Below are 10,306 nucleotides of genomic sequence, written 5' to 3'. Positions count from 1 at the left end.
CATATGGGATATTTCATACATGCTGAAGGCATTAACCACCTATATTCTTCAAGCGCTGGCGGCGGCTGGGAGCACAGCCCCGCGCTCAGCTCGGGGCACAGCGCCTGCCCTGGGGGGCTGCAGGCTGCAGCAAGCAGCCCCTCTGCCGGGCACCCCTCCCTAGAAGCGGGGAGACCCTAAATTACAGCCTGGAAAACTGCTCTGCTTCACCCAGGATCACCCCCTGCACGGTTTTGTCCCCCTCAAAAGAGCAACCAAGCCCCCAGACTCGAGGCCAAGCAAAGGATGTCCCTTTCCCTGTTTTTTGGGCATGCTGTGAAGTGGGGGAAACTAACCCCACCATGCCCGGGGGTCTGAGACCCAAAACATCCCTCCTGCCCTGGGGACGTGGCAGAGCCCAGAGGTCCCGGGAGCTGTGACTAACAGCGGCAGGGAGGGGCTGAGGAGGGCTGCTGGCTTGTCCCCTCCCTGCCCGAAGCCCAGGGACACTGGAGCATCCCTGGAGCAGCAAGCAGGCAAGGTGCTGACAGGGAAGGGCTGGGAAATATCCACATGGGCTATCCTCCTCATGCTGTTTATCCATTTTCTCCCCTCTGTGTCCCATCGTGGTGCCTGTAAAATGGGTGACACCATCTTTGCAAGTAGGGAAGGGACATCTCCAGGTCCTGAGCACAGACAGTGGCTGCCACTGCCCCCTGCAGCCCCCACCAGCCACCTCAATGTGGGACGGGAACACCTAGAGTCCTTGGCACTGCATCCCTCCCTTATTCCCATTGCAGAGATGTTGGCTTCAACCTTCTGGGCAGGAGAGGACATCTCCACACTGGTGGCAAAATTCCAAGTGTGGTCTGAGATGGAGGGGGACACATGTGTGCTCTGTTTTCACCAGATTGGGTGGATTCCTCAGCACTGGGGCTCTTCATTGGTGCCCACTCCATGATGGCACCCATGAGGGATCCCTAAGTGGGCTCCCCTTCACCAGCCCTCGTGTTTTTGGCCAGCCAGGAGAAGGAAGGCATGAGCCCACTCACCCAGGGTGAAGGGATATGTTGTCCATGCCAGAGAGCCACAGCTCCACTCGTCCCTGAGCCCCCAGCCCTGCACTACACAGCATGCCCAGTAAATCCTTACTTTGTCCAGTGTTTATCCAGTCACACTCTAATTTGAAATAAAAAACACAGCCAGTAAAAGGCCTTTATAGCTCTTCAGAGCTCATAAACCGGCAGCGCTGGCGGACGGGGGCCAGATGATTGGGGGCTGCTAGGAAAATTTATTGCAGATTTTGGTAACTTAAACATTACAGCTCTGTGAGCCCCGGGGCTGGTTTGCTGAGCAGCTCCCAGCAGCAGGGATGGAACAAGGGATGCTTTATTGGGGAAGGGAAGGGGGGGGCTGACAGGTCTCACCCAGACCCACAGTTAACATCCACCCAGATTTAGACTGGCTCGTTTTTAAGGCAAGGTTTAGCATAGACTGAATCCGTCCTCGTGCCAGGAGGGAGTGCGTGTCCAGGATCCTGTCCTCATGTCCAGGGCTGCTGGACACAAGGCTGCATCACCCTGGGATGAAGACAGCCCTCAGCAGCATCCCAGGGAGATGACCAACGGGACTGTGCCATCACCTCCTTGTGCCAAATCCCCTGGCTCAGTGGGCAACCTTGCACCAAGCCCTGCTGTGGGCAGGAAGAACTGGGATGGGCTGGCCAAGCTTGTCGTGGGAGTCTGTAGAATTTGGAGAGAATAAGAGGAAGTGGCCGGGTGGGGAGCGTGCGAGGGAAGGCGGGTAGCAGGAGGGAAGGCATTTTTTCCTTGCCAGTGTCTTGGCTGATTCGGTGTGAACTGCTATAAATTTGTTCCTTATCTCTCAGGCCATTTAATGTTTTCATGAAAAGAAAATAGTCTGCAGGAAAAAAAGCTCGCTGATAAAAGATCCCTTTGGCATTGGGAGAAATGTTAAATGTCTCTAATCAGCAGGGTCTGGGGCTTGGAGTGCTCCTGGAGCTGGCAGGGAGCTGAGAGGTTGTGGAGACTGGGCAATGCTTGGAGCAGACTCTCCCAGCACCCTCCCAGGTCTGGGGGGAGTCAGCATCTGCACCCCTGGGTGCCCCTTGTGCTATGAGAGACATTCTTCTTGGGAAGAATGCTTCCAGCCACTTCATCCTGCAGGCTTCAACATAAACCAAATACTGACAGAGAGAATACAATGTGGGAATATGATTGCAAATTCTATGGCAGAAAATATATGAATCCAAATCCTTCTTGACTGCTTCCCAGGAGATGGGCTGTGCCAGGGACCCCCACTTGTCTTTGCACTTCCAGGATCTTCATTCCTTGCCTGTGCCTGCACCCATGGGGAGGCTAGAGGGAAGCCCCAGAGCCCCATGTGGCTGGAAGCATTCTTCCAGCTGGCCTACAGACCAGCTGCTGTTTGGATTTACAGTTGCAAAAGCAAATCCTGCATGACTCCCCCTTGGAACGAACCTCCTGGCCCTTACTGACCATGCCTGTGCTCCTGCTGAGGGCTGGGATGCAGGGCTGGAGGCACGGGGGTCACGAGCATCCCTCTCTGCAGGATCAGTAATGCCTGGTTGCACTTCCCATGACGTGTGGGCACTGAGCTGTATTCCTCCAAGCGCTGGGTGATGCAAGCACACCACATGCTGCTGCATCCCTGATGGGAGCATCCCCACCGTGTGGCTCTCTGAGGGCCACCCCACCCTGCAGCCTGAGGCCAGCAGAGCACAGGGACACATGAGCCTCTGAGCTGCAGCTTCACGTCCAGGCTGGAAAACAAACAAGGCAGCAAAGGGGATTTTTCAGGGTGGGAAGAATGGTTATTGATGACTTTCCCCCCTCTCCATTTTTTCCACTTTTGGTAATGTTTCATTTTATACACCAAGAGAGCAGAAATGCCATTTCAAATGAAAAAATCAAACCCTTCTGCTACAACACACTCCCAGCTCAACATCCTCATGCACCAGCACACCTACATACCAGCTTTTCTCCCAAACACAGTCCTGGCCCAGCAGACCCCATTTCCAGGCAGCGTTCCCCCTTGGCCAGTCCCATATCCCAGCATCCTGCCCCCCCTGGCAGCCCTGCTCCCAGCCCCATCCCGCCATCCACATCCCCTCTTCACAGCAAACACGTTTTCTTCCCCATCCATCACGTGGCAGGAGGATGTGCATTCTGGTGCCAGAACACGCACGGCCGGCTGCGCCAGCAGCGCCTGCACGGCTGCACAGAGCTGCTGCTGTGCTGGTGGATCGCAGTTGGCTTTTGTGGGATGGTTTTGGCTCTGCCTGGAGTGGTGGGGAGGAGCCAGGAGCTGGCACTTGCCATCAACACTGACCTGCTGAAATTGGTGTGGTGCCAAGTGTCTCACTCTTTGCTTGGACATCTGTGTGCCACTCTTGCCTCGCTGTGGGGCATTTCTGTGTCATTCAGAGGCAAAATCGTACGTATTTTGTAAAGCTGGGCATTGCTTGGCAGACTGGTAGCAGCACTGGCACCATGATGGCATCGTGGGATGAGGACAGTGACCGTGCATCAGCCCCGGGCACGCAGCATCCTCCTGCCAGGGGGTGTGGGCATGAGGGTCCCAGGCTCTCGTCCCTGAAGTGCCCAGTAGCAGCTCCCCTTGGACTCCAGTGCAGCCCCACTGCTTTTCCTGCCCTCTGGAAGACTCCCCCATCCCACCCCGTCTGCCTCTGACGCAGGCGGCTTCGCTCGCAGACGGGTGGTGCTCACCCCAGCCCCAGCCCAAAGAAAGCCCCTTTGTTCAGCTCAGCCAGAGGGGCTCAGGCGCCGCTGGCCCCACTGACCTCCACCACCCAAAAACACAGTCCCTGCTGTCCCATGGGTCAGGGCAAGCATGAGGACAGGGATAGGGACAGCCCCCGACACCCCTCTTGGGTCAGGATCAGTGCCCCGGGACACGGGCATGGGTCACAGAGGGTGCAAGGGTATGGAGCTGCTCTGTTGAGCCAAGAGGGATGGATGGATGGATGGAGGGATGCTGTACAGCCAAACCTCTCATCTCATGCTTTTTGAGATGGGCAGAAATCACTGGGAAATAGTGGAGCTGCCAAGCTCACCAGGGTGGGATGGGGAGCGGGGCTGGCGCTGAACAAGCTGCTGCTAATGAGAAACAGGTGGAGAGCCCGGCGTCGCCCCCCTACCCAGTCCTCTCAGCCCTCGGGGTCAGCCTGTATTTTCTTAAGTCCTGATTGCAGAGAAAATTGGAGGCTTGTGTGCCAGTGGGTTCTGGTGTGCTCCAAAGCAAAGGGAGCCTAACAGGACCCGGGTTTAGGTTTGGGAATGATTTGAGACTGCTCTGGCACTTTGCACCCTGGCTGAGCAGGGCACAGGACCCATAGGACGACGTCTGCTCTGATCCTGCTCCAGCAGGAACATCCCAGCTGGGAATGGCAGCAGCCCATCCAACAGCACTCAACTCATCCCAGATTTGCATGCAGGAGAAGAGGAACCTTGAGCTGCTGAGCCAGAGAGGAAACGAGAGCAGAAAAATGTGATAAACAGCTGTAAAGCCCAGCCCTGGCTCTGTGCTGCTCCCGCCGTCGCGGGTCGGCCCCTCAGACTGTTTATGGAAAGCCCAGTTTGCCGAGAAATCCATCTCCCGTTTCCTGTTGATCGCTGGGAGCCAAGGCCCCTCAGCCAAGGGCTGCCGCCGCCCGCGCACGTCTCGCTGTGAGCCAGAGGAAGGGGCTGAGCACAGGGCAGCTCGGGAGCTCTCGGAACGGGGTGACAGCCCTGGGGGCTGGAGTGTCCCCTGGGAGCTGATCAAAGCTCTCTGGTGAGACAGAAACCCCAGTCCTTCTGGGCATGGAGTAATTGGGAATTCTTCCTCAGGCTACTCAACACCGAGGGGGCATGGGTGGGATGCTCCTACCCACCTGCAGATATCCAGGGCTGGGAATGCCCACCCATTTCCAGCAATGACCCCTTCATCCCCCGGTGCTCAGCAATCACATCCAAGCCCCAGACGAGTGCTGGGTCCCCACCTTCGCCGCCGCCCTGCTGCTGTGGCCCGCTGGGGCTGTGCTGGAGCCCAAGGCCCAAGGCCAGCACCACTGTTGGTGCAGCCGTGCTGGGGAGCGGGGCTGGGTGCACATCCATCCTGCCACTCTCAACTGGCTCATCCGCCCGCGGGAGCTCAGCACGGCAGAGCCGGGTGCTGACCTGAAGTGCAGCCGATTCTTTTCTCTGAATCAGGGCAGAGAGGAAGGGAAAAAGGCTGGAGGAAGGAGGGGAGCAGTGAGTGGGTTTTGGCTGCTCAAATCTCCCCTTTTTCCAACTGCTCCAGAGAGAGATGAGGCCAAGGCAGTGCCAGAGGGATGCAGGGAGGCTGCAGTGAGTCATGATGAGGACAGACACAAGGAGAAGGAAGAGGCTGGGAGATGTCAGGCATATGTGTGCCCATGTTTTCACTGGGCTCATCCCAACTAATCCTTGGAGGAAGAAGAAAGAAGGAAAGAAAGAGAAAGAGCTTTCCATCCCCTCTGCCAGGTCCCCTCCCTGAGCTGCAGTTCCCGTTGGGTGGGAATGGGGATGCTTGCCCGGCATGTGCCTGGTCCAGCTCTGAGCACGTGGCCAAATCTGAGACAACCCCCAGGGACGGTCCCATCCCAACAGAGCTGCGGGCCAAGGGCAGATCTGGATCCTGCTGGCTGGGGAGGATGGCTGCACACCAAAAGTCATCTCTGAGTGGTCAAATGGATAAAACAAGCCCATCCCATGGGCAGCTGAGCCTCCCCTCCCCACACTGTCCCCTCCTCAAACCCCATCAGCAATCGCTGTTGCAGGAAATCCTGCTTCCAGCCCTTCCATGGGGCTTCACAGACCCCCCAGCAATCCCAGCACCAGAGCCAGGGAGAACACCCCCCCCAGATCCACCCCATCCCTACCCTTGTGCTGCTCCCCACGAGCGGGGGGGTTCATCAGCCCAGATGGGGAGCTGGGGACTGTCACCCATGTGGTCACCAGCTGCTTGGAAACATTTCCCTGGCTCCGGGTTATATGAACAGATTTTTATAATTATTAGCCTTGGTAATTTACCGTAAAATATTTATTCTGGCTCATTCCAAGGCGTTTGATTCGTGTTGGGTCCGTGCTTGGGGGGGGGTGTGCAGGGGGAGCCACGCGGCCGCGCAGGGCTGGATGCTCGCTCCCTTCCTGTATAAATATCCATATGGATGTGTGTGGCCCGGGGAAGAGACCCTGGTGGCAGCCGGGATTGGGGGTCCAGCTCGCCGTGCGGCTCCTCACCCCCTCCTACTGCAATCCCTGCAAGCCCAGCCCTGCCGGACATGGGGCAGGGGAGGGTGGAAGTGATGTCCTGCGTGGAAGGAATACGGGGGAGAGCACCCCGGTGAGGGCAGGTGGGTGGAGGTGGCAGGGAGGGACGAGGGGAGGGTTCCGGGGGTGGCAGCGGCGATCCCAGCACGCCTGGGTGGTCGGCAGAGCCTGGCTGCGGAGGATGGGCTGGGAAGATGGAGTGAGATGGGCTCTGAGCCCCCAGTGCGAGGGGAGAGGACACCCCGGAGCCTGCCCTGCCTGCCCGGCGCTGGGAGCCACGGCACCGCTCTCCCAGCCCGGGGGCTCCGGCAGCGGCGACCCCCAAGATGCGCGGAGAGGCTCCAGCGGTGAAACTCGACCCAGATGTGCAACAGCGGGAACCCTTTAACATCTCCCTGCCCTGTGCTGGAGCTGGAAAGCCCCTCCAACAGCCCTGGCTCCCGCGTTTCTCCTTTCTCGCTCCCCAAGTGTGCCCTGGAAAGGAGCTGCAGATGCTGTCCCAGGGAGGAACAAGGGCAGGGACCCACGGGGGATGCTCCAGCAGCTCTGGGCAGTGCCAGGATCATTGGGGAAGGCAGCAACCCAAAAGCACCAGCAAACAAACAGCACCGAGTCCCCACGGGGCTTAAAATGACAAGTATTAAAATGGTTGAAAATTACAGATTGCGTGGGCTGAGTTCCACCCCCACAGCAGTGCCAGCCCCTTGGCAGTGGGAATGTGCTGGTACCAGCATGGGATTTGCCTCTCCGTGAGCTCAGACAAGTTTCATCCGCATTGACGTGGCCAGAAGCTGGATTCACTCAAGGAAAAGTTGCCAGAACAGCCGGAATCACACACATCTTGTCACCCTTTGTCCCCCCCAGAGTCTGGAGCTTTGTTTAGTGTCTGCCCTCACTTTTCTTTGGGGCTCAGCATCCCCTCAGAGCCCTTCCTCATCCTCAGCCTCATGATGTGAGAGGACACCCCAGCCTGCCTCCCAGTCTGCCTCCCAGCTGGCCCCTGCATTATTAAACCAGATCCTGCTTATCAGCCTTTATCTTTTTCCACTCATGCAAAACCTGCCTGGTTGTAGCTTTGCCAGCCATCAGCACTTCCAGCAGGAGCCAGAGGACTTTGGGTCACCCCTTTGGTGCTACCCCTCAGTTCATCCCCTTGTGCCCCTGCAACCCCTCGGGGGGGAACAGCCCACGGGCTCCCTGTCTCCAGAGCACTGGAAGCAGCCCCTGCTCCCCCCAGGCTCAGAGCTGCTCCCACACCTGGGAAGGGACCAAGGCACCTTGCAGGAGGGCAGCGGGGCTGGCAGGTGGGCAAGGAGGGGAGCTGCAGGGTTGGGATGAGGGCAGTGCTGAGGGGGGCACCAGCCCAGGAGCTCTGGGGGCTGGAGGGGCCCAGCTGCCCATCACCACATCTCTGAAGAAACAGCTCTCACAGAATGGGGTTAACTGCAGGCACCGGAAAGCTGGGATTAATGGAAATTGGTTCTAAGAATTTTCCCAGATGGAAGAAACATCTTTTAGTCATCTGTCCTTTGACATTTCAAGTCTATTTTGCATCCCCAGCATTTTCTGATTTGGACTGTGACATTTAAATGGGCAATTTGTGTTTACAGTCTTAGGCATTGTAAATACCTTATATATAAATGTCTTTGCATGTATAGGAGACATTCTATACATTTGTATCTTTGAAACAAGAGCTATAAATCTTTACAGGAAAATGTAGATCTACAAAACCATTTATATCAGCTTTGTAGTCACAGGGTAGATGAACATGTTACAGAAATACATTGACTTTTTCAGACACTGGGATTTAGTCTTGTTTTATCACAAAGGGTAAATATGTCATTTCAAAATCATGAAAGGCATTAAAAGAAATATTTTACATGGCATTTATTCAAGGACTTGCTGACTTGCACTGTGCCCCCCTCCTAGGCTCATCCCCCTCCAGTCACAGGTCCCATGACAAGGATGCAGCAGTGTCAGGGCTGCAGAGCCAAGGTCCCATCCCAGCAGCTGTGGGGGACGCAAAGGGACACAGCTCTCCAGCAGGGCCTGGCATGGCCACAGTCCCCTCCCAGCACACAGCACTGTGTAACACCACGTGGAGCCCCAGGAGGCTTTCCACTGCCCCAAATCTGACCTTCCATGAGGGTCCTATCATCCCAGCAGGAGCATGACCACAGCTAGAGCCTCACCAGCAGCACTTCTGTCACTCCCTGTCTGTGACAAGATCCCCTGGGAGACCCCCAGCTTGGAGCAAAGGGCTGTGGAAGAAGGCAATGCATTGCTGTGTTCACAGTCCTGCCACAATATGAAAAATTTGCAATATCTGCTTTTACCCTCACCTGAGCTGGGGACACTTTTCTCAGGGAGCAGGGCACTCCTCCATGGTCACAGATCTCTGTTACTGATAGGGTGCAAACACAGCCTGCTTCTCCCTGTGAGAGAGCAGTTCCATGGCCTGTCCTGACCCCTCCATGGATTTCAGAGCCAAGGTCTTGGACAGGTCAGTGCCTGCTGGGCTCTGGCCCTTCTGTGAATCTCTGGAGGAGCAGAGATGGGAGGTGGTTACAGAGATGGGGGAGTGACAATGAGATTCCTTCAACCTAAACCCGTGGTATAGACATTGATTGAAATAATTCTGATTTCTTTGTGTCTCATTGTAAAGCTTAATTTAAATGTCGAGGCTCAACAGGCTGTGAAGGCTGGGGACAGCACAGAGCAAATGGAGGAGGAACCCATCCCACCCATAAACTGCTGAGCACCCCCACCTCCATCTGCTTTGGGCAGCCAACACAGAGGAGGCTTTCGAGTCATCCAAGAGTTCCCCAGGCCCACCCTGCTCACCAGATGATGGAAGGCACAATATCCCTTTGCAGGGGTTTGCATCCCAAGTCCCAAGGAGCCAGGGCACTGCTGGCAGCAGGCAGGAGGAGCTGCCTGGGGTGTACCTGCATCCCAACTGCTGCCACTGCCACCTCGTTCCCTGGCAAAACCCCTCTCCAACCCCTCCTTCCCAGGGCTGGGCTTCTTACATAACTGAGGCACCCAGGGGTGGGATCCAGGCCTGGTCTGTACAACTGTGCTGGGGACAAGGGAAGGGTTTAGGGTGCCACAGGTCACTGCATTCAGTGGCACATGCCCATGAGTTACCCCACTGCCTGTGGCCAGCAGCCTCCAGTCCTGTGCCCAGCCAGGTGAGCCCTGCATCCCTGCTGCCAGTATCATCCCTTCCCTGCATCCCTGCTGCCAGCATCATCCCTTCCCTGCATCCCTGCTGCCAGCATCATCCCTTCCCTGCATCCCTGCTGCCTGCATCCCTCCTGGCAGCTGGGTGGGCTGTGGCATGACCAGCACTCCCTGACCCCATGGGAAGAGCAGCCCAGGCACAGCTGGGTCCCATATCCCTCCTGCAGACATTTCCAGCAGGGATTCACTGGCACGTCCCCAACAGCCAGGAGGATACAGGACATGTTGGGGCATGGAGATGGGATGTGTCAGGACGAGGATACAGGACACGTCAGGGCACGCTGCAGGACGAATCAAGGTACAGAACGCAGCCATCAGGGATGGACCCAACCCCACAGCAGTTTGTGGGCTGGGAAGCCAGCCCTCACCATGGCCACTGTGGTCCTGCCTGCAGGCTGGGGCTGCCAGGACTATCCTCAACTGCTCCTCTGGGAATCCCAGGCGGCTGCTGACTGCCACCCACTGCCCCATGCAGCTCATGGAAACTCAGAGCTGGGCAGGGGCTGCCTCGGGGTCTCTGCTAGGAGGCTTCAGGACAAGGCTGCAGCAGGGACAGCCCAGCAAGCCCTGCAGTCCAGGGGCAGTGAGGGTTGAAGCCCCAGGCTGGGAAGCTTTGGGGTCCCACTGCTCCTCAGGCCCTGCTGGCTGCAGCTGTCCAGCCTCTGGCCCTTGCTCAGCCCAGAAAGGATTTTGCCAACTTTGCACATTTTTGGCAGAAGCTAGTAAACATCACAGGTGCCAAG

The sequence above is a fragment of the Lonchura striata genome, chromosome 13 (assembly GCF_050655825.1).
Source record: "Lonchura striata isolate lonStrDom1 chromosome 13, ASM5065582v1, whole genome shotgun sequence".
Classification (NCBI taxonomy): Eukaryota; Metazoa; Chordata; class Aves; order Passeriformes; family Estrildidae; genus Lonchura; species Lonchura striata.
Note: the sequence above shows the minus strand (reverse complement) of the source record.